The sequence below is a fragment of the Ictidomys tridecemlineatus genome, chromosome 8, assembly GCF_052094955.1.
Source record: "Ictidomys tridecemlineatus isolate mIctTri1 chromosome 8, mIctTri1.hap1, whole genome shotgun sequence".
NCBI classification, from domain to species: Eukaryota; Metazoa; Chordata; class Mammalia; order Rodentia; family Sciuridae; genus Ictidomys; species Ictidomys tridecemlineatus.
Genome location: NC_135484.1, coordinates 17,694,127 through 17,718,053, shown reverse-complemented (window position 1 = coordinate 17,718,053; position 23,927 = coordinate 17,694,127). Strand labels below are relative to the sequence as shown.

Below are 23,927 nucleotides of genomic sequence, written 5' to 3'. Positions count from 1 at the left end.
TATTGAAAAGGGGCTCTATCCTGTTCCTTTGTATAGTTTTCCCCTTCCCTTTTTAAAAATTGAGGTAAATTCATATCCCATAAAATTAAACATTTAAAGATGAACAATTCAATGGCATTTATACTGTTGTGCGGTCACCCCCTCTAGCTAGTTTGAAAATATTGTCATCCTTCCAAAATTCAGCCTCATACACCTTAAGGAGGGTCTCTCCACTCCCTTCCTCTCCAGTGCTACAACCACCAGTCCTCTTTCTGCTTTATTGATTTGTCTCTTCTGGATATTTTATATAAATGGGATCATACAATATGTAAATTTTTGTGTCTAGCTTCTCATCTTAGCATAATATTTTCAAAGTTTATCTATACTTTTATTGATACATGTAGCATGTATCAATATTTTTCTTCTTTTTATGGCTGAGTAATATTCCATTGTATTTATATATTTTATATATTCCATTATATTTATTATTTTTCTTGCCTACCACTTTTTGTGTGGGCATTTAGATTGTTTCATTTGGCTATTGTGAATAGTGAAACTAAACTTTCAAGACTGTGTTAATAGATGCCATTGGAGGTTAGGATTGCAGAATCAAATGGGAGTGGAAATAAAGGCATTTAAACTATTTTTCCTAACGAACAGGATCTTTAATTTAGAAGGTTTTCTACCTTTTAAAAAAAGGGTTTCAGAACCCCTTATATCACTTGAATATTTGAAATATCCTCTATGTGGGTGGAATACCACGCTTGGGGGAGGGGCAGGGGAGCAGGTGGCAGACTAGACTTCAGTGACTGTCACAGGAATCTCCACGTTCAGCAGAATCACTGGACTCTCCTCCAGCAGGGGTCCCAGTGACCAAAGCCCTCACAAAACTGTCCCAAAATGCTGCTGCTGTCACAGGAGTGGGGAAGAGCCCTTGCCCCACCCCTGCCAGAGCCCAAACCAAAAATCCCAAGAGAGGCTTGATTCTCCCCATTTTTTCAGATTCATCTTGAGGACCCAGGGCTTCCTAAAGCCCAGTCCTCAGACTCCCCCATCCTCCCCGCCCCAGGCCCCTCCTCCCAGTGAACCAGCAGGGCCCTGGGAGAGCTCAGAGAAGTCTTCCTGCAGGAAACTTCTGTTTCTCCTGGCCATCTCCACAGGGTGAGGCCACCCACTACTTTTATTTATCCTACGGTGGACATAGAACAATTGTATATATTTGTGGGGTGTGATGTGCTGTTCCAACGCACAGATGCACCTTGGAAGAGCTGAATCTGGCTAATTAGCATATCCATCACCTCATGGACTTATCATTTCTTTGCTTCTATTTATTATTTATTTGTTTGTTTATTTATTTATTTAATTTTGGTACTAGGGATTTAACCCAGGGGCACTTAACCCCTGAGCCACTTCCTAGGCTCTCCCTGTCTTTTATTTTTTGAGACACTAAGTTGCTTAGAGCCTTACTAAGTTGCTGAGGTTGGTCTTGAACTTGTGATCCTCCTACCTCAACTTTCCCACTCACTGAGATTACAGGTGTGCACCATGGAGCCCCACTCTCCATTTATTTTTAATGGAGAGTTCATCCAAGTTTTTCCAAAGCCTCCATCTCAGACCCCACCCAGGGTTCCCAGCAGCCTTCCCTGGTGCCTGCACTCCATCCGCAGGTACGTGGAACTGACTGCCAGTTTCCAGTTCCCACCAGACTAGCTCTCATGGCCTCAGAGTCTTTGCATATTTTGAAACCTTTTCCAGTGTGGTACAGATAAAATAGTCCAGTTTCATATAAATCTAGAAAATTTTTCCTATGGTGAAAAAACTTTATTGAAGAAAAGCTATATTTTATTTTATTTTTGGTTCCAAGATGGAACTGCTTTAGCACCAAACCACATCTTTAGTCCTTTTATCTTTTTGAGATAGGGTCTCTCTAAGTTGCCGAGGCTGATCCCAAACTTGAGATCCTCCTGCCTCAGCCTCCCAAGTGGCTGGGATTATGAGAATGCACTTGCACCTGGTGAAGGAAAGCTGAATGATAGGAAGATCAGCATCTCCTGTATCTTAAGCAACACCCTCAAATTTTAGCATAAACACCTACATTTAAAATAAGTTAAGAATTTACATAAACTATTGAAAATAAATTTTAAGTGAAATAAAAAATTTAAAATTTTAAAGTAGATTTCAGAGGAAGACAACTGTTGACAAAATCTGATGGACCTGGACCTGGGTACCCCTCCTGAAATCTAGCTACAGCTGCTCTTTACTGTTGAGGTTTATTTCCTCCCATGGGAAGGAAAGAAGAAATCCCCTGAGCTTGATTCTGAAGCACAGGTTGGACGCAGGTGACTGTGTTATAACCTGAGAGCAGACCCGTGGGCCCAGTGGCCTTCACTTAGCAGCTCTTCCTCTTACTGTGTCTCCTTGGCAAGTGATTACTGAGTGTGTCACAGTCTTTGGGGGTTGGTGATTAGTCACTCTGTACCTTTGATTTTCCCAGGCAATTATAAACGATTGAGTTTGGGGTTTTGTTTACTTGGAAGGTTTTCCGGTACATAACAGAAGCAAGTCACAGAGGGCTGGAGTGACTTGCTCCTGAGACAGGCACAGAGGCAGGAACTAACTGGGATTTATGATGTAAATATGACCATTTGCAAATGCTAAAAAGCAGAAGCAATTTTTCATCAATTCCAAAATCAGACTGCTTTTGTCAAGAAATTGTCACCGTCGCCTGAGTTAGAATTACCTGGAAAAGTGAACGATCAGGCTCCTACTTTCTGATTCAGAGTTGTAAAAAAGCTGGGGAAGGATCCCTCTGACCCAGCACTTTGGAGGTCATGTAACTGAAACATATAGTGTGACTTACTTTGTGAAAATTGCTGATGTGTCTTCTAGAAAAAAAAAATGAATGAACCTGCATGGATCACTCAGAAAAGGCAGCACAGTACAGGTTGTGCTTGTCTGTAATCTGGAAATAGATTCAGATTAAACCCTGGTGGCAGCACAACATTGTTTCAAATGTGGAAATAAAAGAAGACCAAAGGAGAACAGGCCAAAGCTATTTAAATATCTCAGAGCTTATGATAACCAGGGAATCAGCTATACCACTCACGTTTAGCAGAGACTGAGAAGCAGGTGGGATGGGAAACATTTCAAGTATGTCCTGATTGGAGGGTATTGGCCTGGGGAAGCTGGAGACACTAACTAGAATTTTGGGAACGTCCTGAGTACTGTAGTTTGAATAAATGTTCCTCATAGGCCTGTGTGTTAAAGGCTGGGTCACTATCGCACTATCAGGAGCTGATCAGAACTTCAAGAGGTCTCTGGAGCATAGAGGGAATAAGTTAGGTCATTTCCAGGTGTGGCCTCAAATGGAATATTGAGAACCTGGTCCCTTCTTGTCTCTCTTTGCTTCTGAGCTACCATGAGGTAAGCAGCTTCCTCTGCCACATGCTCCCACCATGATGTACTGCTTTGGCACAGGCCCCAAAGCAAAGAGTCAACCACCATGGACTGAATCTTGAGCCATGACTTTTCTTAAGTTGATTTATCTCAAGTATTTTGTTACAGTAAAGGAAAGCTGTCTAATACACCATGTGATTAGCTAGGAATCTGCATCAGGCTGTCTCTAATTGTCCTAAATAGAATGTAAGGATGGAAATAAGGGAAATTGTCAGCTCTTTGAATTGTGGACACAAAGGGTTGATTGTTAGAGAGGTTATTGTTTGGATTTCTGGATTTTGGGTAGAGAAAATGGTCTTGCTTTCCACAAGATTGACTTCTAGATAGCAAACCACCTTCCAGAGCTGGTTATTGTAGATAACACATTGATTTCCTGGGCTCGTTGCTGCAGATCATGGTGCAGGGCTCTATCTTTATATGTGACCTGGCCACTGTCCATTTTGTCTATTTGTCATTCAGTGTCTTGCCATCACACTGAGCTCACAAGTGCTCACTTACTTTTCTGAGGGGCACCCACACCCAGGACTTATGTGTATGATCAGCCTTTCTAATGACTGGGAGCAGGTTCTGCCATAGCTGGTCCCACTAAGGTGTCTCCAGTGGTGTCTGGGTGAGGTTACGGATAGAGACTTCCTCACTCACGAGCTGAGCTGTAACCTCACTGCTCAGCCTGGCCCAGGCCACCAAGCCTAAGCCCCATAAGTACCTTTGATATAAGTGGCTTAGACTTTCTTCACAGAATTCTACTTGGTGACATGTATTGACTTCTTACTGTATACCAGGCATCGTCACAAATTTTTAAATAGATTTTTCCCAATGACTCTTCACCATAAAACTATGACATTGATACAATTATTTCCAACTCATAGATGATGGCACTGAGGCTAGGAAAGATTAAGTTATGTGTCACATGACCAAGTCACACGACTAAGCAGTGGTCAGTCTGGAATTTGAACCCACGTGACTTTTATCATCTACATTGAACTACTCTGCTACCCTGAGAGAAAAAGGGCGAAAATGCACCTGTTTACATACCAAGCACCTGAGGGACAAGCTCCTCTGACAGTGCTTGGCTTAAGTAATAAGTAAAGAAGGTTGTGGAAGCTCCCTGAGGTTTCCAAGGGGGACAGGGGGCAGTGATCACCAGTCAGTCAGAGCTCTGAGAGCGTCCTGTGGGCCAGAAATAATTCCTGCCTTCAGAGGTTTTATCGGCTCGCAGGGGAGCCCAAAGCGGCACACAGGAGAAGTGTGATTGAAAAATTCAGTGTTATCCCTTGTGTGTATCATCAGTGAGTCAGGAATTAAAACATGAGAATGATAAAGGCAGAAAGAGGAGGATATTTAATGAGAAGGGAAAGGCCTAACCCGAGTTGGAAAGGGTAAGTGAATAGGCCTGGCTGGAGATGAAGAATATTCCAGAAAGGGAAGCATGGTAAGGCCCTGTGGCTACCCTGGGAGACTCAAGGGCCTAAGAACAAGGGGGAGTGTGTGACTACAAGGAGGGCCTGGCTGGGGATCATGACCTCAAGGACCTTGAAAGCCAAAAGAAAATTAAGACCGACCGATGTTTTCATTAAAATGAAATAAAAATCATGATTCAAGATCATTAATAATCTTTCAGTGATCTAAAAAGGGATTAATAGGGAGAGACATGAGACCCAAAACCCATCTAGGATGCTGCCAGAGTAATAGAGGTGGTGACACTCTGCATGGGGCCAAAGGAGATGATGAAGGCCACAGGCCTAGAAAGAAAAAAAAAAAAAAAAATGTCTGTTTGAACCACTTTTTTCTTGGATTAAAAAAAAAAAAAAAAAAAAAGCCTGATTTAAACTGCCTCTGGGGTTTGTAGCCAGAGAGATGAGAGGAGGTAGATGTTGAAGGACACTGGATAGTTAAAAATGATGAATTTAGGAGTAGAAAACATACTGTCAAGGTCCTTCCAAGGGAGGTGCATCTGATAATGGCAAGATATATCTAGGGCAGGCATTGCACAAAAATAAAGTTCCATTATCTATCTTTTTTTAATTGATTGTTTAAGTGAAACAAATCATAGTTATTGGACTATGTGTTTCCTGATAATATCTGGTTTACATTCATACAAATAGTTCAGATAGAAATGAACTTCTCTCTCTCTCAAGGTTGGAACTACCCATGCAAAACTATCTGTGCATAATTTCTCATGTTTTAAGTATATTTCTGAAAGCCATTTGTGGAGTGGAGATGGTTTTTATAGTGATCCACGATGCTTGACAAACTCAGAACTGTTTTTGAAAATTTTAGAGAAGATGAAAATCATATTTTTAGAAAATCATTGAGTAATATGGAGAAATCTAGTGACATAGTAAATGAGAGTTAATGTTAAAAGGATGTCCTCTATGACGCCAACTTAAAATAAATAATTCTGTCAATAGCTGGAGGAAAGACTAAGGTGGGATCAACAAGCAAAGGACGTCAGTACATCAACAGTGACTATCTCTGAATGGGGACTTACATTTTCTTTTCTATATTTTCTTCATGACCAAACATACAGGAATCACATCTGATTCTCTCTATGAGAAATAAATGTAAACATAACCAAGATAAATCTTTAGATTTGGTATGAGGACAAAGAACAAAGTATTCCATACAGAACAGGTCAGAGTCCCCACTGTGTAACACCTGAGTGTCCCACAAGTTTTCTTTTAACTATAGCAGTAGTTACCACCACAATTATTTGGAAACCGTAGCCTTAGGAGTTTCTCACCTTCCTAGAAATTTCATGAAGCTTTAATTTTTTTCTAAGTTTCTTCCTAATCCAAAATCAGCTTCTCTGCTGACATGAAAAGTGTCATTTTGGAATGAAAAGCAAAAACTTATTTCACTTTTAGAAAATTAGACTTGGGCCTGGGTTTGCGGCTCAGGGGTAGTGTGCTTGCCTGGCCTGTGTAGGGCACCAGGTTCAACCCTCAGCACCACATAAAAAATAAATAAATAAAATGAGGGTATTGTGGCCATCTACAACTAAAAAAGTAAAATAAAATACAATTGGGCTTGTCAAATTTCTGGCCAAACCTTTGGGGTTAGTCAGAAACTTCATTCAATCCATATGTGAACAGACCCAACTCTGCTTTTCCCCTGGGGCTCACTGTCAGAAGCGTTCTGTCTCCACCCCGCCAACCCTGGTGTGGTTCACCACAACCCCTCACCAGAGACCTTCCACCCTCCCCTTCCTCATGCCTCCTTTTTTTAATTTTTAAAATGGAAAAAAAAAAGAAAGTGTAGATGTTGTGGATCAGACAAGTGCTAACCTGAGAGACTCACTATTCTCAAGATGCATTTTAAAAAGACTAATAGCATGAAACCATTTGGAAAATCAAAACAGTAGAAATGTCTACATTTAACTTATTTTAGTCCTTCTCTTATAAAAATCAATTTGTATTTTGTAGAGCCCTTTAAGAATTTTTTTTTTTACTTTACTCAAAGCTGGCAATAAGATAGAGATTATATGATCCAATGTTAAATTTATAGCATTGAGCATTTATATTATGAATTATTAAATACAATACTAATAGGATCTGATTCTCTTGCCAGCATTTGATAAAAGTGTGATGTGGTAGAATGTTTTTCAAAGAGGTTCCTGTTAACTCGCAGTAGTTTCAAAGGACAGCTCATTGCTAGTGGCACCAAACTGTCCCTTTTAAGTGGCCCCATAGATAAAAATCATGTTTATGCTTAAATGTTCCATTTCTTTAGTTAGTATTCATAGAATGGACACGATGGTGTTGTCTGCATTTTATGCCATGAGCATTTTCCAGTTTGCTAACATGTTGGTTTTTTCGTTTAGTTTTTGTATTTAACAGAGGAGTATCTGTAGGTAGTTTCCACAGATCAATAGTACTGTAAGCTTGATAAAGAAAACCAAGTATTTGCTACCCTTGTCTTTCCTCATCTTAATTTCCTACTCTTCAGAGAACCACATTCACCTCTTTTGGGTGTTTACTCACATATGAGAACATAATATGTTTAACTGGATATATATTTATTAATTACAGGCATTATTTACTGACTTAGTTAGGACCCAATCTCATCCTCACACACTACTTCTTGTAAAATTTCCAATGAAATTTCATTAGTTTTTACTTATAATAATATTATATTGTCACATGCTATAATTAGGTAAGTAATATTTACAGTTGAAGCATGTCATTTACTATAATTTTATTTCTGTTCAAATGGCTTTGTTTTCCCTGGAGTTAATAATTGTGTCGGTCTCTTAACTTTGCATGTTTATTTGCTTAATTTTCTTTGTACTCATCACTAATTCAATCCTAACTTTTCCAAAAAGAACTGCAAAAATTCTTCCTAATGTGGTCAGATCATCAGATAATCACATAGCTTCCACATTTTTCTCTGGAAGCATTTCTTCTTTAATTACTTCCTCTTTAATTTGAATCTACAATGTTCATTCTGGAAGTTATCATTGTGATCACTCTGGGAATTTCCTTGTCTCTCCTTTGCCAAAGTTCTGTTTCCCAGATCCCCTATCTTTCTCTTCCTTGATTTACCCTCTCACTTTGATGGAGCATATTCTCCAGTAGCTTTCTAAGAATGGTTACATAGGTGGTGAATTTTTAATTACTTTTTTCCATCTAAGTATGATTTTTTTATGATAACACTTAACCAATATTAGATTCTCAATAACAAATCACTTTCTCTAAGAGTCATTGAAGTTCCTACTCTATTTTTTCAAGTTTTGTAGTGATACTGTTTTTCAAGGCCATTCTGAGCCTCAGTTCCTTGTATATGATATATCTTCCCTCTTCTCTTCTAAAGTTTCCAGGAAGTGCTCTCTAAGACTTAAAACTTTACAATAATATGCTTTGGTGTGGTTCTTTTTAAATTTACTGTGTTGGATAACTTGTAGACCCTTTTAATCTGAAGGTTCCTATTCTTCATAAATTCTTGGAATTTTTCATAGATGATTATTTATGAGATAAATTCCTTCTCTCTCCTTTATCTGGCTTTTTGAAAGCTCTGTTAGTTAGATACAAATTTGATGTATAGTACCATAATTTTCTTATCTCTTCTTCCCTATTTTTCATCTCTTTAGCTTTTTATCTTTTTTTTTATTTTCTGGAAGATATACTACATCTTGTCTTCCAACTTTTCTATCAAAGTGTTTTTAAAATTTATTAATAGTTCTTCAATTTCTTTTTTAATCCCTAAGAGTGCTTCTCTTTCTCTTTCTTTCTTTCTTTCTTTCTTTTTCTTTCTTTGTTATTGAAACATTTATTTGAAAAAAAGAGAAGAAATAATAGTGGTTTTTAGCCCATGGCATATATAATATCCTCTTGGATAGGGAAAGCACACTCCCAGCCCCGGCAGTAGGACAAGGTCTTTGACAACTAGTCCAGCCTTACTGGGTTTTGTTTATCTTGGTGCCCTCTATTGACGTAGGAAAGTTGGCCATGGGGTGAACTACCGTCTGGGAATGCAGTCCTGTTGCAGGTCAAGTCAGTATAGGTGTGTCGGTTACAACTGCACTTAGCTAATACTCGGCTAACAATGGCTTAAACAAGCATGAATATTTTTTCCAGATAACTTTTCATTTTTGGGAATCAATAAATTCATGAACAATGGTGATTAAAATATCATTCAAAATCAATTTAAACAAACTAGATTCTGAGAGCTTTTTTTTTCTATTTACTCTTTTATTCTTTCTTTCCTCTTCTTTATTCATTTATTTTTTAATGGATGCTTTTCTAACGTCATGAGGATGTTGATTCACGGCACATGTTCTGGAATCTTTTTCTGTTCCCTGAATTAATCTATTTCCTTGAAGTTTCATCTTACGTTCTGGGTTTTTCTCATAAACCCCATAATCCTTGCCAGAATAAAGTATGAGAATTCTGATCAGAAGCTTTTTTTTGGACAAATAAATCTTGGATCTGGCCAAAAGACCTGGGCATTGCTTAGAAGACCCCACATATTAATCAGGTTCCCTCACGTAGCCTCCTCTTTTGCTGATCAGTATCCAGAGAAAATTCACATCTCGGGATGAATTTTCCAGAAGGGTCTGCCTGGAAGACATAGCCCAGGTAACAGTGTTCTGAGAAACCACCAGGGCCTCTGGGATTCATCCTCTCCACTACCTCAGCCGGCTTCTGCTGGGAGGTGAAGGGGAGGTGCCTGGCTTCACGGGCTGGAGGCCCCACTACAGCTTCTACAAAAACATTTAATTTTACCTCCAGTTACCTCTAGTGAGTACCTGTTTCTGGGGTTCTGGGGTGCAAATCAGTTTCAACTGGACCTCCACTGAAAGCCTTCAGCTTCAGCTTCTATGTTCCAGAATTTAATCAGCATCTCTTCTGTATATTCTCAATCTTTCTTAGTCCTGTGTACTTACAGCATTTTTATTACCTTTTTGGAGAGATTTAGACATGGAGCAAGAATAAACACATACGTTAACGTAGCACAACTTCACTAAGTTCCTCCCTCTCTTGAGTTTATACTACTTATTTTCTACACCAGAATATCCTCAGGTTGCCTTCCATGTCAGAGTTGTGTTCTGAGACAGGTGAGAGAATATTCTCTGGAAAAGAGAGATCCAGAGTCAAGAAACGGTGCATACCACCCATATGCCTCTTGCTACTTTCTTTTGTGGCATCTGAGATAGTATGGTTTTAATTCTGATTTAAAATTTTTCCGATGGCACTTATTATGTATCCCCAGCTAGACTTTAAGCCTCCATGAAGTTGTGTACCATGCCACCTGTGTTTTCTATCATGTTTACTGTATTCTATATTAAATCTCTATTTAGATGTCTGTCACTCCTGAATAGAATGTAAGCCCCATGGGCAGGGACTGTTTCTTATTCATCTCTGTACCCTCCGTGTCCCCAGCACCTGACAGACTAGTTAACATCGAAGGGATCAAAAAAGGTCCACTGGTGAGTGAGTCAGTGAAGGACAGCCCATAATTCCTTTTGCACCTCTTACCTATTGAGAGTCCAGAAAGCATAATCGCATATTTCCATAGGAGTATTTATGTGTTCCCAAGTGAAAAATAATTTTATACTGAGAATTCTTCTACGTGATTGGACAGAGACAGGGGTAGTGACTTAGGGAAAGGTCATAACTTCTCCTTGTCCCCCCTCCCCTGTGAATATGCCTGTACCCAAGGACCATGTGCTTGGTCACTCAGACAGACACCCTGCAGTCCCCCGTCAGAGCTAGATGGTCTTTGTACCACTCTGAAGGAGTGGAAGCATGTTTCTAGTTGTCCTAAAACTAAGAATGTAATTTTTCAAGCAAATAATTTTATAAATGGTGGCCATTTGTAGTAGAAATAGTATTATTACTAAAATATTTCAGGTTCAATATGAGTTAAATTGATTTTAGGGGTTATTCTTGGAAATCAATTATCATTTCTTAAGTTGTTTCTGTGTGAAAAATGTATTTTAAGTTCCAAGTGACTACATTGTATATAAACTTGTGGAATATTTCTCATTCATATGATAGGCTGATTGTATTGTATTTATAGTCCATTTGGGGCTATAAGAACAAAAGGAAAATCAAATCAACTGGATAATACCACTACTGGGAGCAACAAATCTAAAGTAACAAAATAGTCTATAATATGGAATATCACATCAGAATAAAAATGAACATATTTTACAGTTTGTGATATTTGTGGGCTGGCCTGGTGTCTACAAGAAAGAATGTCTTATAAAATTGTATTGTATAGATCTAATGAGATTATGTTTGATTCTTTCCTAGGGCCTGAAATAGTGTAACTTAGTTATAAGTCTAGAAAAATGATTAATTTTCCTGTGCTATAAACCACCATTAAAGCAGTCTGAATAATTACTCAATGCATTTAAAAAAAATCTTTTGGAGCTCTATGAGTAGATTGAGATTGGATTAGTGGTGGAAAATAGGAGCTAATTAATTAAAGTTTTCTCTGAATATTCTTTTTATTTTGAATATACTAATATTCAACTCCACGTTTCAAGGAAAAATGAAGGTAGAATTTGGGTCCGAATTGTGGGGAAACAAATACATACCACAAGGGGGCGCAATGGAGTCTTTGTTTTGTTCTGTTTTTATGTAGGAAAGAGGGTTATTGGTTTTCAAAATCAGTGTAGGAACAGAAGAAAAAGAAAACAAAAGCAGAGGAGTGTGCTATAGGAATAAAGTCTACAAAGAGAAATTTCTCCTAAAATTAAATCCAACCTGCCTAAAGATATAACAATTTTATCTCAATTAAGCAGTCTCAGTATTTTTTACTTCACGCCCAGAGATTCAAAAATAAATAAATAAATAAATATGTATATATGTATAAGTGTGTGTGTGTGTATATTTATATTTATATATACACACACAGAGAATGAATATTATTTATTTTGACAAAGACTTTAAAGATTCTTTTTAAGGCTATCATGAGATTATTAATGGTAGTCCTTTAAAAATTCAACAAATTTAGTTAATGGTATTCCACATATATATTTAAGGTATAATTGACAAAAAATATATATATTTGTGGTCATTCATTTGATTTTTTGATATAGGTATATGTTGTGAAACGTTAAATCAAGCTATCAGAGCCACAAATTGATTGAATAGTTTATTTGAGCCAAACACTGTGCTAGGTACAAACTTTAGACTAAGGCTACATGGTTTAACACATTCTCCTCTAATCTGTTACTGATGATGTACAAAAAATTGAATGATCTTCCAAATCACTCATCTGCAATTATCAGTATTTGTCTTACTGAATACATTGTTTCCTAAGTAGTCCTAATACAGAACTTAATTTATATTGTATCTGCATTTTTAATTGAAAGAGATTTTGTGGTCTTCCTTTTTTTTTTAAAGCTATAAATATGCTTTACTAGCTTGTTACCCAATTTACAAGTAAGGTAAACTTGACTAATGTCATTTAATAAATGAAAAAGAAAGACTAAAACACTGGATACTAATCAAGTATCTCTTTAAAAGTAAATGACAGATTTAAAAATATAAAAAGACTGTGACTCCCAGGATACTATAGAAGCACAAAAACTCACAGCAGCTTGTCGCGGGTGGTAGTCATTAATATTTTTTCTTGGCAGCTCTAAGAAGGCATTACTTACCATATTGGTTCTCAATCAGGGAAAAACTTTTCAAGGATGCCCATAGACCACTATCTCATCTGGGGCTGATGGTTTCAAGTGTGGAACACAAAAACATTCAGCAGGGAACGTCCCCGTCTTCCAAGCGGAGGTGGGAGCTGAGTCAGCTCCTAACCCTGACCTTCGTGCGACCTCACACATCACCTTCCCCTCTCAGAAAACCTGTTTCTTCATTATTCATCTGCTGTGTCCCCGAGGTAAGGGTCAATTAAAAGATGAGGTTACCCGTGGGTAAGCACTTTGGAAAGTGGGAGGGCATTTTTTTTTTCCTTTTCATTATCATCACTCTCTTGACTCATTTCCTCTGGAGCCTCGGGAAGGCAGGCGTCTGTGCAAGCAGGATGCACCCTACCAAGGGAGTTTCCCCTGGCTCGCTTCCTGCCTGTGCCCTGGGTAACTTTGTGCACATCCTGTCTGGAAGGACAGACGTGGGTCTATCGGGTGCCAAGCTCGGGGACCATCAGGCTCAAGGGGTTGCTTTTTTCTCTGCCCATCACTGATGCTGCCATTCTTAGAACGAGGTCACCATCGCCCATCATTCTTAGGAGCAGTGTCAGCTGCAGGTTATCTTGGTGCAGATACATTCAGACCCTCGCCTTTCACCCATAGTTTTGATTATCACCTTGAATCAGGGAGATGAGAGAGAAGGAGGGGAAAGAGGCCTTAGGACAGGCTCTGGCAGCAGCCTATTCTCATCAAGGGTGTCCAGCTTCGCTGGGCTACCTACCACTGACCGTCCCTCAGACTGATGAGTTCTGAAGAAGGTATTTGCTCTGAAGTGTGTCAGTAAAACATGGTAATTATTTTCCTTCAATGGAGAAAGGCAGTAAGTAGCACATGCTCACTCACCAGCATTAGAGCTTTTGCGCCTTGATCACAACAATAGATTGGGGCTGATTTCCTATTCTCAGGCAATCAGTGAAGGGAGGAGAGCGAGCCATTAGCAGGGGGCGCCAGTTGACCTTCAGCTAAATTATAGTTCCTTTCCCCCTCCTGCCTTTCCTCTAACAGAAGGGGGAGGGGGAAGAGTAGCTCTCTGCTAAAAAATAAAATAAAAAGGGAAAGGAAAAAGAAAGGAAACAGGTGCATGGCCAGAATGTCTAGCAAGGGGATATAATTGAAGGCAACAATAGCATTCTAAATCTGACAGCTGCTTTGGTTGTCCCACCCCTTTGTGTTCGTGAGTAGGAAAATAACTTGTTTGAGATATTCGTGTCAGAGATAAAATCAACAAATATTTTTAGGACTATAAATATATTGCATGTGACTTGCAACAGATTAAGTTTTTATTTTTTAATGTTTAAAAATCCCCAAATGTTAAGTGCAAAGATGCAGTCTAGTTAGATATGGCATCCTAACATAGATCCTGGCAGGACCTTTGCCAAATAAAGCCCTGAAACCAAATGGCCATCAGCAGATTTCAAATACATGTTTTTGACTCTTGCTGTGTCAAAGATGTGCTCTCCAAAGAGAAGATGTAAATCAGAAATATCGAAAAACTCAATTCAATGTCATTCCAAATAAATACCTCTCTGGTTGTGCAAATGAGTACCAGTAAGTACAGTTTCAAACTTCAATAAAAGTACATTACTTTCCAATGACTGGTGTTGAAAATAAAGCAGCTGACAACTAGAGCCATTCGGGAAGATTGGATGTTCCCTTGTTATAACTTTTGGAGCATTTTATGTCACTTGGGGAAACCTTAGAAGTGTTTTTCGGTGGTGCTCCAGAAGATGAATTTCTCTTAATAGCCTACCTCATTGTTATTACACGGGAGTTCAGCATGAGTAGTCGTGGAGGTTCTATAACTGCTAATAGCACTGGGTGCTAATGGTACTAGAGTTGCTCAAGTTAACATAAAAGCAGCTAGGTGAAGGCGTGGGACTGGCTGCAATTAATCTCAAGTAGAATCTCAAAAAGACAGAAGCCATAAACATCAACAATGGCATTCTCCAGTTTATTCAAAGGAAGACAAATTGAGAATCTTGTTTTATTAATTACAATATTTTTAACCACAGTAGGGGGAATCCCCATGTAGTAAAGTGCTTGATGTCAGTCAACTTAGAATAAGTCTACCTTGTGATGCACTTTTCATATGATGATTATCTCAATGAACTTTCTAAATTTATTGCTAATGGTTGAACTCAAGCTATAGATAAAAGCAACCAATATTCAATACATTTTCATTAAAGGCACCATTTTTGTCTATATACAATGTTTGTTACATATAAATGTACATACATATGCTTGAGATATGAAATTTATGTGTATGGTCAAGTTATAAAGCAGAATAACTTTTGCACAGCAAAGGAAATAATCACAAGTTGAATAGACAGCCTACAGAATGAAAGAGAATCTTGGTAAATGAATCACCCAACAAAGGATTAATATCCAGAATACGTAAGGTACTCAGACAAATCAACAACACAAAAACCAAATACTTAGATTTTAAAATAGGCAAATGACCTGAATGAACTCATTTCAAAAGCAAATGTACAAATGGCCCACAGATATATGAAAAAATACTCAGTATCACTAAGCATCAGGGAGGTGCAAATCAAAATCATGAGGAAATATCACCTCACCCCAGTTAGAATGGCTATCCTCAAAAAGACAAAAAATAAATTCTGAAAAAGATGTGAAAGGGACTGTCATGAACTGTTGGGGAGAATGTAAATCAACATAGCTGTTGTAGAAGACAGTATGGAGGTTCCTAAAAAAAAAAAAAAAAAAAAAAAGAACTATATAAACCAGCAATCCCACTACTGGGTATATTCAAAGGAAATAAATCAGTATGATGAAAAGATATCTGCACTTAAATGTTTATTGTACCACTATTCACATAGTCAAGATATGGAATCAACCCAGGTATCATTTGACAGACGAATGGATAAAAAAAAAGTATGGCATATATAGACAATGGAATGTTATTCAGCCATTTAAAAGAATGAAGTTCTGCCATATACAGCAACATTACCAGAAACCATTAAGTAAGTTAAGTCAACACAGAAGAAAACATATAATATGTTCTCCCTTATTATGTGTGGAAACTAAAAAGTTGATCTCAGAATTTAAAAAATAGAGCAGTGGAAGAGGAGAGATAGAGGGAAGATGGTTCTTGGGTGTGGGCATGCAGCTTTAGAGGAGGAAAAACTTGTAATGTTTTATACCGTAGTAGGTTAACTATTGTGCACCAGAATTAATCATATATCTCAAAGTAGGTAGTAGAGGGGATTACAAAAATAAATGATAAATGTTTGAGGGGATGGATATATCAAATACCCTAATCTGATCATTACACATTGTATACATGTATTGAAATGTCACCGTATACCCCAGAAATACATTTAACTAGTCTGTGTGTATTAAAGATATATGTATATATGAACACAAAAAGAAACCCAGAAATTTGTTATTCATCCTAAGAAAAACAACATCATAGCATTGAGAGCCCCACCCTCGTTCTCTGCGGAATCACCATGGTGGCTGGGACCCTGGACACATATCAGAATATGTGGCTCAAGTCCATGTGCTCTCCACACCACCCACTTCCACTTTGGCTAATCCAATCGCACCCTTGAATTTCTCCACAAATTTCCTGCCGGCAAGTTTCTGGCATTTGAGGTGGTGATGGAGAGCCATGCCAGGCCTAGCAAGAGAGCCAGGAGGAGCTGCAGAGCAGGGCTCAGGGGCAACAGCCCGGTGGTGTGGGGGGTGAGGCCATGCTGAGTGCTCCCTGCCTGGAGCTTCAGGCATTGCCACACGCAATGCACCGAGAATGCAAAGGGGGAGGCACATTCTGGGGCTTCCAGGTGCTCACTTGAGACTCTGGTGACCCTGGTTGACATCGCAGTTGTTTGCACCCTGTTGTGACACTCTAAATGGGTCTTCAAGCCTTCTTTCTGCCAGGCCTTTCCCAATACCAGCCATCTGTTCCTCACCTGCATCATCTAGCCCCAGTTCAGGGCTGTCTTAGGGGAGATGAAATGTGTGAGAAGATGACGAAGGAGTTTGCAGACAGTTGACCTTAAAAGGACCATCTATGGAAGCGGGGGAAGGCTTCCTGGGAAGAGAAGCAGAAGCCTCAGGCCAGGCAGAAAGAGCAGGATAAGGCAGATGGGTCAGTTCCTGAAGAGGAGATGGTAAAATCTGAGTGGCCACTGGTTCTGAGCCCAAGGCCAGGGTGCCCTTCCCTTACCTGCCCAAAGGCACCTGTGTGTTGGATGAACCTAAGCTCAGGTACTCCGACAAGGGCTCTGCCATAGTTTGGGGAGCACTGTGTTAAGGACAGCTGGCTGCTTCCTGAGAGCTCACCCAGACCTTCCTGAGCGGCAACCTCGTGGCTGAGATGTTTCAGTGACGGGACAGACTGAGGCACAACACCTCTGCCACCAGCCTCTAGGGAACAAGCCACAGCAGCTTCATTTCTGGAGTGCAAATCTTCCGAGGCCATCAGCTTGCCTTTCTGCTGAGTCCAGATTGACAGGTGAACATGAGACATATACAAGGCGGAAACTGGACCCTGGCCGCCAGGAGGCTCGGGCGCAGGTTTGAGAGTCCTCTGGTTGGGGCCGGGTGGGGGTTGCTTCCAGCACACGGGCACAGCTTCACCCAGGGCAAGACCTTCAAGTGAGCATCTCCCCATTGCCTAGCTGCCTGCACCTACCAAACCTCCAGAGATGAAGTCTTTAAAGGAAAGGAAACATAGATAGAACACTACTAGTACTACTGAGGTCACCCGAAAGTATCTTCTCTCTCTCTCTCTCTCTCTCTCTCTCCCTCCCCCTCCCTCCCTCCCTCCCCCCCCCCTCTCTCTCTCTCCCCCCAGCACTGGGGATTGAGCCCAGGGCCTTGCACATGAAGTTCTCTACCATGAAGCTCATTTCCAGCCTCCAGCTGTTTACATTTTATTTTGAGGCAGTATCTCACTAAGGTCACCTAGGCTGACCTTGAATGTACAGTCCTCAGTCTCATTCTCCCAAGCATCTGGGATTATAGGCAGGCCCCACCCCACCAGCTCTTCTCCTTTCTTCTCACTCCACTCAGCTAATTGTGATTCTGATTGCTTTTGGTGAGTGTGTGTTTGTGTGTACAAGCCCGCATGCATGCTTTTAAAGACTCCATCCACTTTATCAATCATTTTATCATTTCCTTAATGGTTTTTCATGGACACCCATACACACACACACACACACACACACACACACACACTCATCCCTAAACAATATACTGTTTGGTTTAATACTTTTTAATACTTTTTAATACTTTTTTTACAGTATCCTGTATATGTTTTTTAAATTTTTTATTTGTTTTAATTAGTTATACCTGACAGTAGAATGCATTTATGTACTTTGATATATATCATACATAGATGGGATATAACTTCTCATTTTTCTAAGTATACATGTTGCAGAATTATTTTGGTCATGCAGTCACATATAAATATACAATAATAATGTCTGTTTCATTCTACTATCTTTCCTATCCCCACATCCCCTCCCCTCCCCTTCCATCACTTCCCTCTACCTAATCTAAGGTCAGCTATTCTTCCCTAGTGCCCCCAGCCTTATTGTGAATTAGTATCCACATATTAGAGAAAACATTTGGCCTTTGGTTTTGTGGGATTGCCTTATTTCACTTAGCATGATATTCTCCAACTCCAACTATTTACTGGCAAATGCCATAATTTTATGTTTTTGTTTAGTTAAATTTAGTTGTTATTTTTATCTAGGTTACACAAACATATAAAGAGGCAAATGACACTCTAAATCTTTATATAAAAATATCCATTCCCACCCCAACACCCATGCCTAATTTTATGTTCCCTGGAGACAATTAAACTCTCTTAATGAAATTTTTAAAAACTCCCCTATATATCATTGCATAGCATGCTTATTTTGTTACTAATTGGCTTTTTCAGATTTGGAAAATACCTATTTTCTTCCAACTTTAAAATATGAAAATTTAACTCTATGATATGCACCCCTTCTCTCCACATACACATGCTTTCTATCTCCCCAATCCCCCCAGTAGTCAGATCATATTGTGGTTAGACCATTAGTTGGAGCTTACGTAATTTGACTATGCAAACACCATTCACAGCCTAGCTAGGTGGTGTACTATGATTCCTTTTTTTTTTTCCCCTGTGCAATGTTGGATTTTTCCTAAAATTAATAGTAAACTTTTTTATTATTCCAGTTCCAAATATCAGTCCCAAATTTCCCCCAGTCATATAAATCTCCTTTCAAAATGTTCTAATGTATCAGATTATCTATTATTTCCATCTCTCCTTGAAGTTCTGTAGCCTGTTCCAACAGGTGCATTAGGAATCTCTCTTCATGTTGTTCTAGGGAAGCCCTTTGGGTCTCTGTTGCTCAAGTCTCCCAATTCCTTAGTCCCAGATCTTTCCTTCTCTTGCTTTACACCCTTGTTTTTGTGGAGCACATGCACAAGAAGCTTTGTAAGAAAGGGTATAAATGATAAAAATTTTGATGCATGAACGTCTAACAGTGTGTTTATTGGCTTATTATAGAGTTCTATTTTGGAAATCAATTTCCCTGGGAGTTTTGGAAATATCTTCTATTTCCAATCTTGGTATTTAAAAGCCCAATGCCTAATCTTAGTATTTAAAAGCCCAATGCCTGTGTGTGTCTTAATTCTTTGTATTAAAACTTTCTCTCGGCAAGCTTGTAAAATCTTTTACAAATGATCTGAAATTTCATGACAATATGCCCTTCCAAAAAAGGGCTGTTTTTATATTTCTCTGAGTATTGAGTGAGATTTTCAATCTGGAAAATCATGTTGTTCAGTTATAAAGAATTTTCCTTCAACTGTTTCATTATAATCTGTTTTCTGGGAAATTTCTTCAACTCTGTCTTCTTATATTTTGATCAAGCTTTTCATTTCTGCCCTAAAGCTTTTATTTTTCCTAAGAACTTCTTTGTTCATTGAATATTTTTATATCATTTTGTTCTTATTTAATAGATGCAGTTCTTCACATATCTAAAGATGTAATTATTTTCATAATTTTCTTTTTCTGGCCTATTCTCTGCTCACTCTAAGTTTCATTCTTTTTTTGTTGTATTGATCTTTGCCTTTCACAATTAATGCTTTCACCAAAGACTGAAGATCTTTTGTTGCCTGCTTATGTTTGAAAACAGTGTTTCAAGTAGCATATTGGAATCCTAGTTGCATGTGTTAGAAAATTTCTTTCTCAAGTTCATCCTTTGTCTTTTCACTTTCTTTATGCTAACAGTTCATGAAAAAACTTTCTGAATTTTAAGGTAGCCTTTTGTGATTGTTTTTTTTTTCCTTTAGGTTGTTTGCCTTTTATTTCTTATTGAATAAATCCCTCTTGATCTTGTGGTCATTAAGATATTTTCCTTTAAAAATCTTATACTAATAATTAGTGCTTTTCATGTTTAAATACATAATTTGACTGGAATTAAATAGTGTTTATGGTGAGATATGTACGTCCAATTTCATTTTGTTCCCTGAACAGATAGACCACAATCTCTGTACCATTTATAGAAAAGCCCGTTATTTTCCCACAGATTACAGAGGCAGAAATGTCCCAATGTGGGTTTGCAGCTGACTCTCTTTCTGGGCTCTATTCTATCCCAGTGTTCCCGTTGTCCCTTTCTGTGTTGACAATCTGTAGTCTTATAAGATTCATATTTGATAAGATGGGTTTTCTCACTTTATTCCCTACCTAGAATAACAATCCAAAAATAGAAGGGGAATAAAAAAAAAACACCTTCTAATAGGAAAGAAATAGTAGGCTGAACTTCATTCATTCATAAAAAATGCATTAAGCACCTGACATGTTTCAGATGAGCCCTAAGAACTGAAAACTGAGTAAGACACAATTCCTGCTGGAAAGGCATCAACTTGGGGGAGGAGACTGATGAAGAATTATACTTTTATTCTATGCTGAGCAGGAACAATGGAGGCATAAGAAGCTCCATGCACTGAGAGGAAGAAAATAATTATGCCCAAGGGATAAGTTAGGAAAACCCTGACAGATTTGGCCAATAAACGGCAGTTTCGGTTTGGTCTGAAGACGTGATTGGCATTCTAGGAGAGAGAAAGGGGGGGATTTACAGGGAGGGGACTCTGGGGGCTGTTATGAAAGTGCATAATGTGTTTCATAATAAAGGATCAAGCAAAGGAGCAGGTCCCCTTAGAAAGGAGGCCAGTGCCACGCAGGGAAGAGCCTTGTCTTCTCCCCTGGGCTGGCACCCTACCCTGCAGACCCAGGTGGACTCGGGGGATTTCAATTAGAAAGTTAATGTCACCTTCATCACGAATGTGGCAGTGTAGACGCAGACTTCAGTGGGGCATGGAGGGAGATGGTGGGTGGGGAGTCCAAGGAGGAGGCTGTTGCGTTGCCCAGGGTAGAATTCCTGAGGCCTCAACCCAGGCAGGAGTGAAGGTAGGGCCATGCCTACAGAACGGACGGACATCTTTGCCTTCTCTTCATTTGACAAAGCATTTCTATCAGAGTATACAAAGAACTCAAAAAACCCAACACCAAAAAAGAATCAATAAATGGGCAAATGAACCAAACAGACACGTCTCAAAAGAAGAAGTACAGTCCCATAATTATATGAAAAAGTATTCAACATCTTCAGCCACCAGGGAAAGCTAAAAAACTACATTGAGATTCCATCTTACCCTAGTTAGAATGGCTGTCAGCAGGGGTACAAGAAACAGTAAATGCTGGTGAGGATAGGAACTCAGACACAACTGGTCACAATGTCAACTAGTATAGCCACTATAGAAATTTCTATGGAGGTTCCTCAAAAACATAAAAATAGACCTACCATATGATCCGCCTGTACTACTTCTGGGTAGATACCCAAGACACAATTAAAGTCAGCATACTACAGAATTATCTGCATGCCCATGTTCATTACAACACAATTCATAATAGCCAAGTATGGAACCAGCCTAGGTGACATCAACAGATGAATGGATTTTAAAATATATATTAATACACACAATGGAATACTACTCAGCCACAAAGAAGAACAAAATTGTGTCATTTTCAGGAAAATGGATGGACTGGAGATCATAGTATTAATCAAACTAGACTCAGAAAATCAAGGATTGGATATTTTCCCACAAATGTGGAATTTAGGAGTAAAAAGATTATATGAAAGTAACATGGAGACCTACTAGAGAAGGGACAGAAAAATATTACATGAAAGTAACAGGGAGACCTATTAGAGAAGGGACAGTAGATCAGGGACAGAGAGAGGGGTAAAAACAGGTAATGGGGAGTGCTGTGATCAGAGAATGTTATTTGCATGTATAAATATGCCACAATGAAACCCGTTACCCAGTATAATTAAAATGAATTAATAAAAATAAAATTTTTTAAATGTGCACCTAGCACCTTGGCTCCTACAAAATTCTACCAGCATGCTTTGCAGAACACATCCTGGAGAGAATGGCATTGGGACAAGAAGGAACACTAGGAGTGCAGGAAGTCAAAGGGTTTCTCTTAGTTAAATTTTGCTTAATTAAATTTGTATAATATAAATTATATTATTAAAGTTACCTGTCTCTCTTATCCCCGGGTTAGGATGTGATGATTATGTTTCCAGAATAAGTAAAATAATTGAAAGAGATTGACTTCTAGCTACTTATGGCGTACTTGAACACATGTTTTCTTTATTTCATGAAATATCTGTGGTACTTTGCTAATGATTGCTATTATGCATTAAATTTTAAAAGTGCTCCGACATCCTATAGTAATTAATTTAAAAGTTATTGCCTTTGCTTTAGATACAAACTTCAGATATAATATGTATGTCCTGTCATCCCCCACTTTAGGCTAGGAATTAATCAATGCTGCCCCATGAATAAAACAAATGGTAAGCTGTAACATGTGGGTGGTGATTACAAATCCAGGCCAAATCTCACTGCAGCAAACCCCAAGGGCCTGCCTGTTGACTTCTGGTACAGGAATTTAAAACTACCTGTATTATTTGGCATGAGCAACCCATTGGCTGAGTATTATAAATCCTTTCACTATGCTATTATTTACATTGAAATATGTTGATTGGAATGAGCCTTGACTTATATTGCGGAGAGATGAAACCAACAAATATGAAGATGCATCTGCAGATTGAACACATTTACATCCATCACATTTTACTTCATGCTTATCCCTAAATAAGAGTCACCAAAAGGACAGATTGTTATGCACAGGGGGCAGTAAATCTACTTGGTAAAACTCTTGATTGATGTTCTCCCCTAAAACGATCCTTTTTCTCTCAGTTTAACTGTTAAGAAGTACGAGGAAGCCCTGATTTCAAACATCTAATCCTATTTAAACCTGGAAACTTGTGCCTTTTTGAGTTGTATAAGCAGACAGTCAGGAGCACTAAGTGTTTTGTGAATCTTTCCTAGCAGCTCCAAGCAAATTCAAGTGCTTAGTCCTGAGTGCTCCTGCAGCTGACTGTGCTCTTCTCTGGAACAGCACTTGATACCTTGCATGACAGGATTTATGTGTTCACACATATCTTTCACCCTGCACGGCCTGTGAGCTCCAACATGGCAGATGGCACGTGCCTATCAGTGCCCTCTCTGCAAACAGGCTGGTCCTCATAAGGACCTTAGGGAGTGTTCCCAGTTATAGTGTCACTACACAATGACTCACTTATGTCCACCAAGCCTTCATGGGATTGAAATGTGTCCCCTCAAGGCCTAGGTGGAAGTCCTAATTCCCAGGACCTCAGCATGTCACCTTATTAAGAAGTAGTATAAGTTTCTGATATAATTAATTAGGATGAGTTCCTACTAGGGTGGGACAGGCCTCTAAAACAACTTAACATGTGTCCTTATGAATAAAAAGTGGAAATTTGGACACAGGAAAGCACACAGGAAAGATATGCTGTGACCACAAATGTGGAGATTTGAGCTGATGCCTCTTCAAGCCAGGAACATCAAACATTGCTAGCAGCCACCGGAAGCCAGGAGAGAGACGTGGAGCAGATTCCCCTTCACAGCACTCAGAAGGAACCAGCCCTGCAAAACCACCCATGTGAACTTCCAGCCTGCAGGACTGTGAGACCATAATCACCCAGTTGAAGTACTTTGACAGGACAGCCCTAGAAAACTACGACTTAGCCAGTATCCCAGAAGAGAATTAGGGGAATGGCAAGGTAATTATCATCCCTCCTTAAGAGAAGAAGTGACAAGTTTCTAACAGAACAAAGTGAAACATTTTTTAGATCATTCCTTTGAAAGCCTCGTGGTTCTTAAAACCGTGATTGCCATATGTGGTAATAGAAAGCCGAGCCAGACGAGGTCTGATGGAAATGTGTTCTTT

At 39.0% G+C, this 23,927-nt stretch overlaps 1 pseudogene; it reads left to right on the top strand.

The window, feature by feature from the left end:
* Positions 1-1,524: 1,524 nt before the first annotated feature.
* Positions 1,525-17,224, top strand: LOC110597765 (elongation factor 1-gamma pseudogene; annotated as a pseudogene).
* The last annotated feature ends 6,703 nt before the right edge of the window (positions 17,225-23,927 follow it).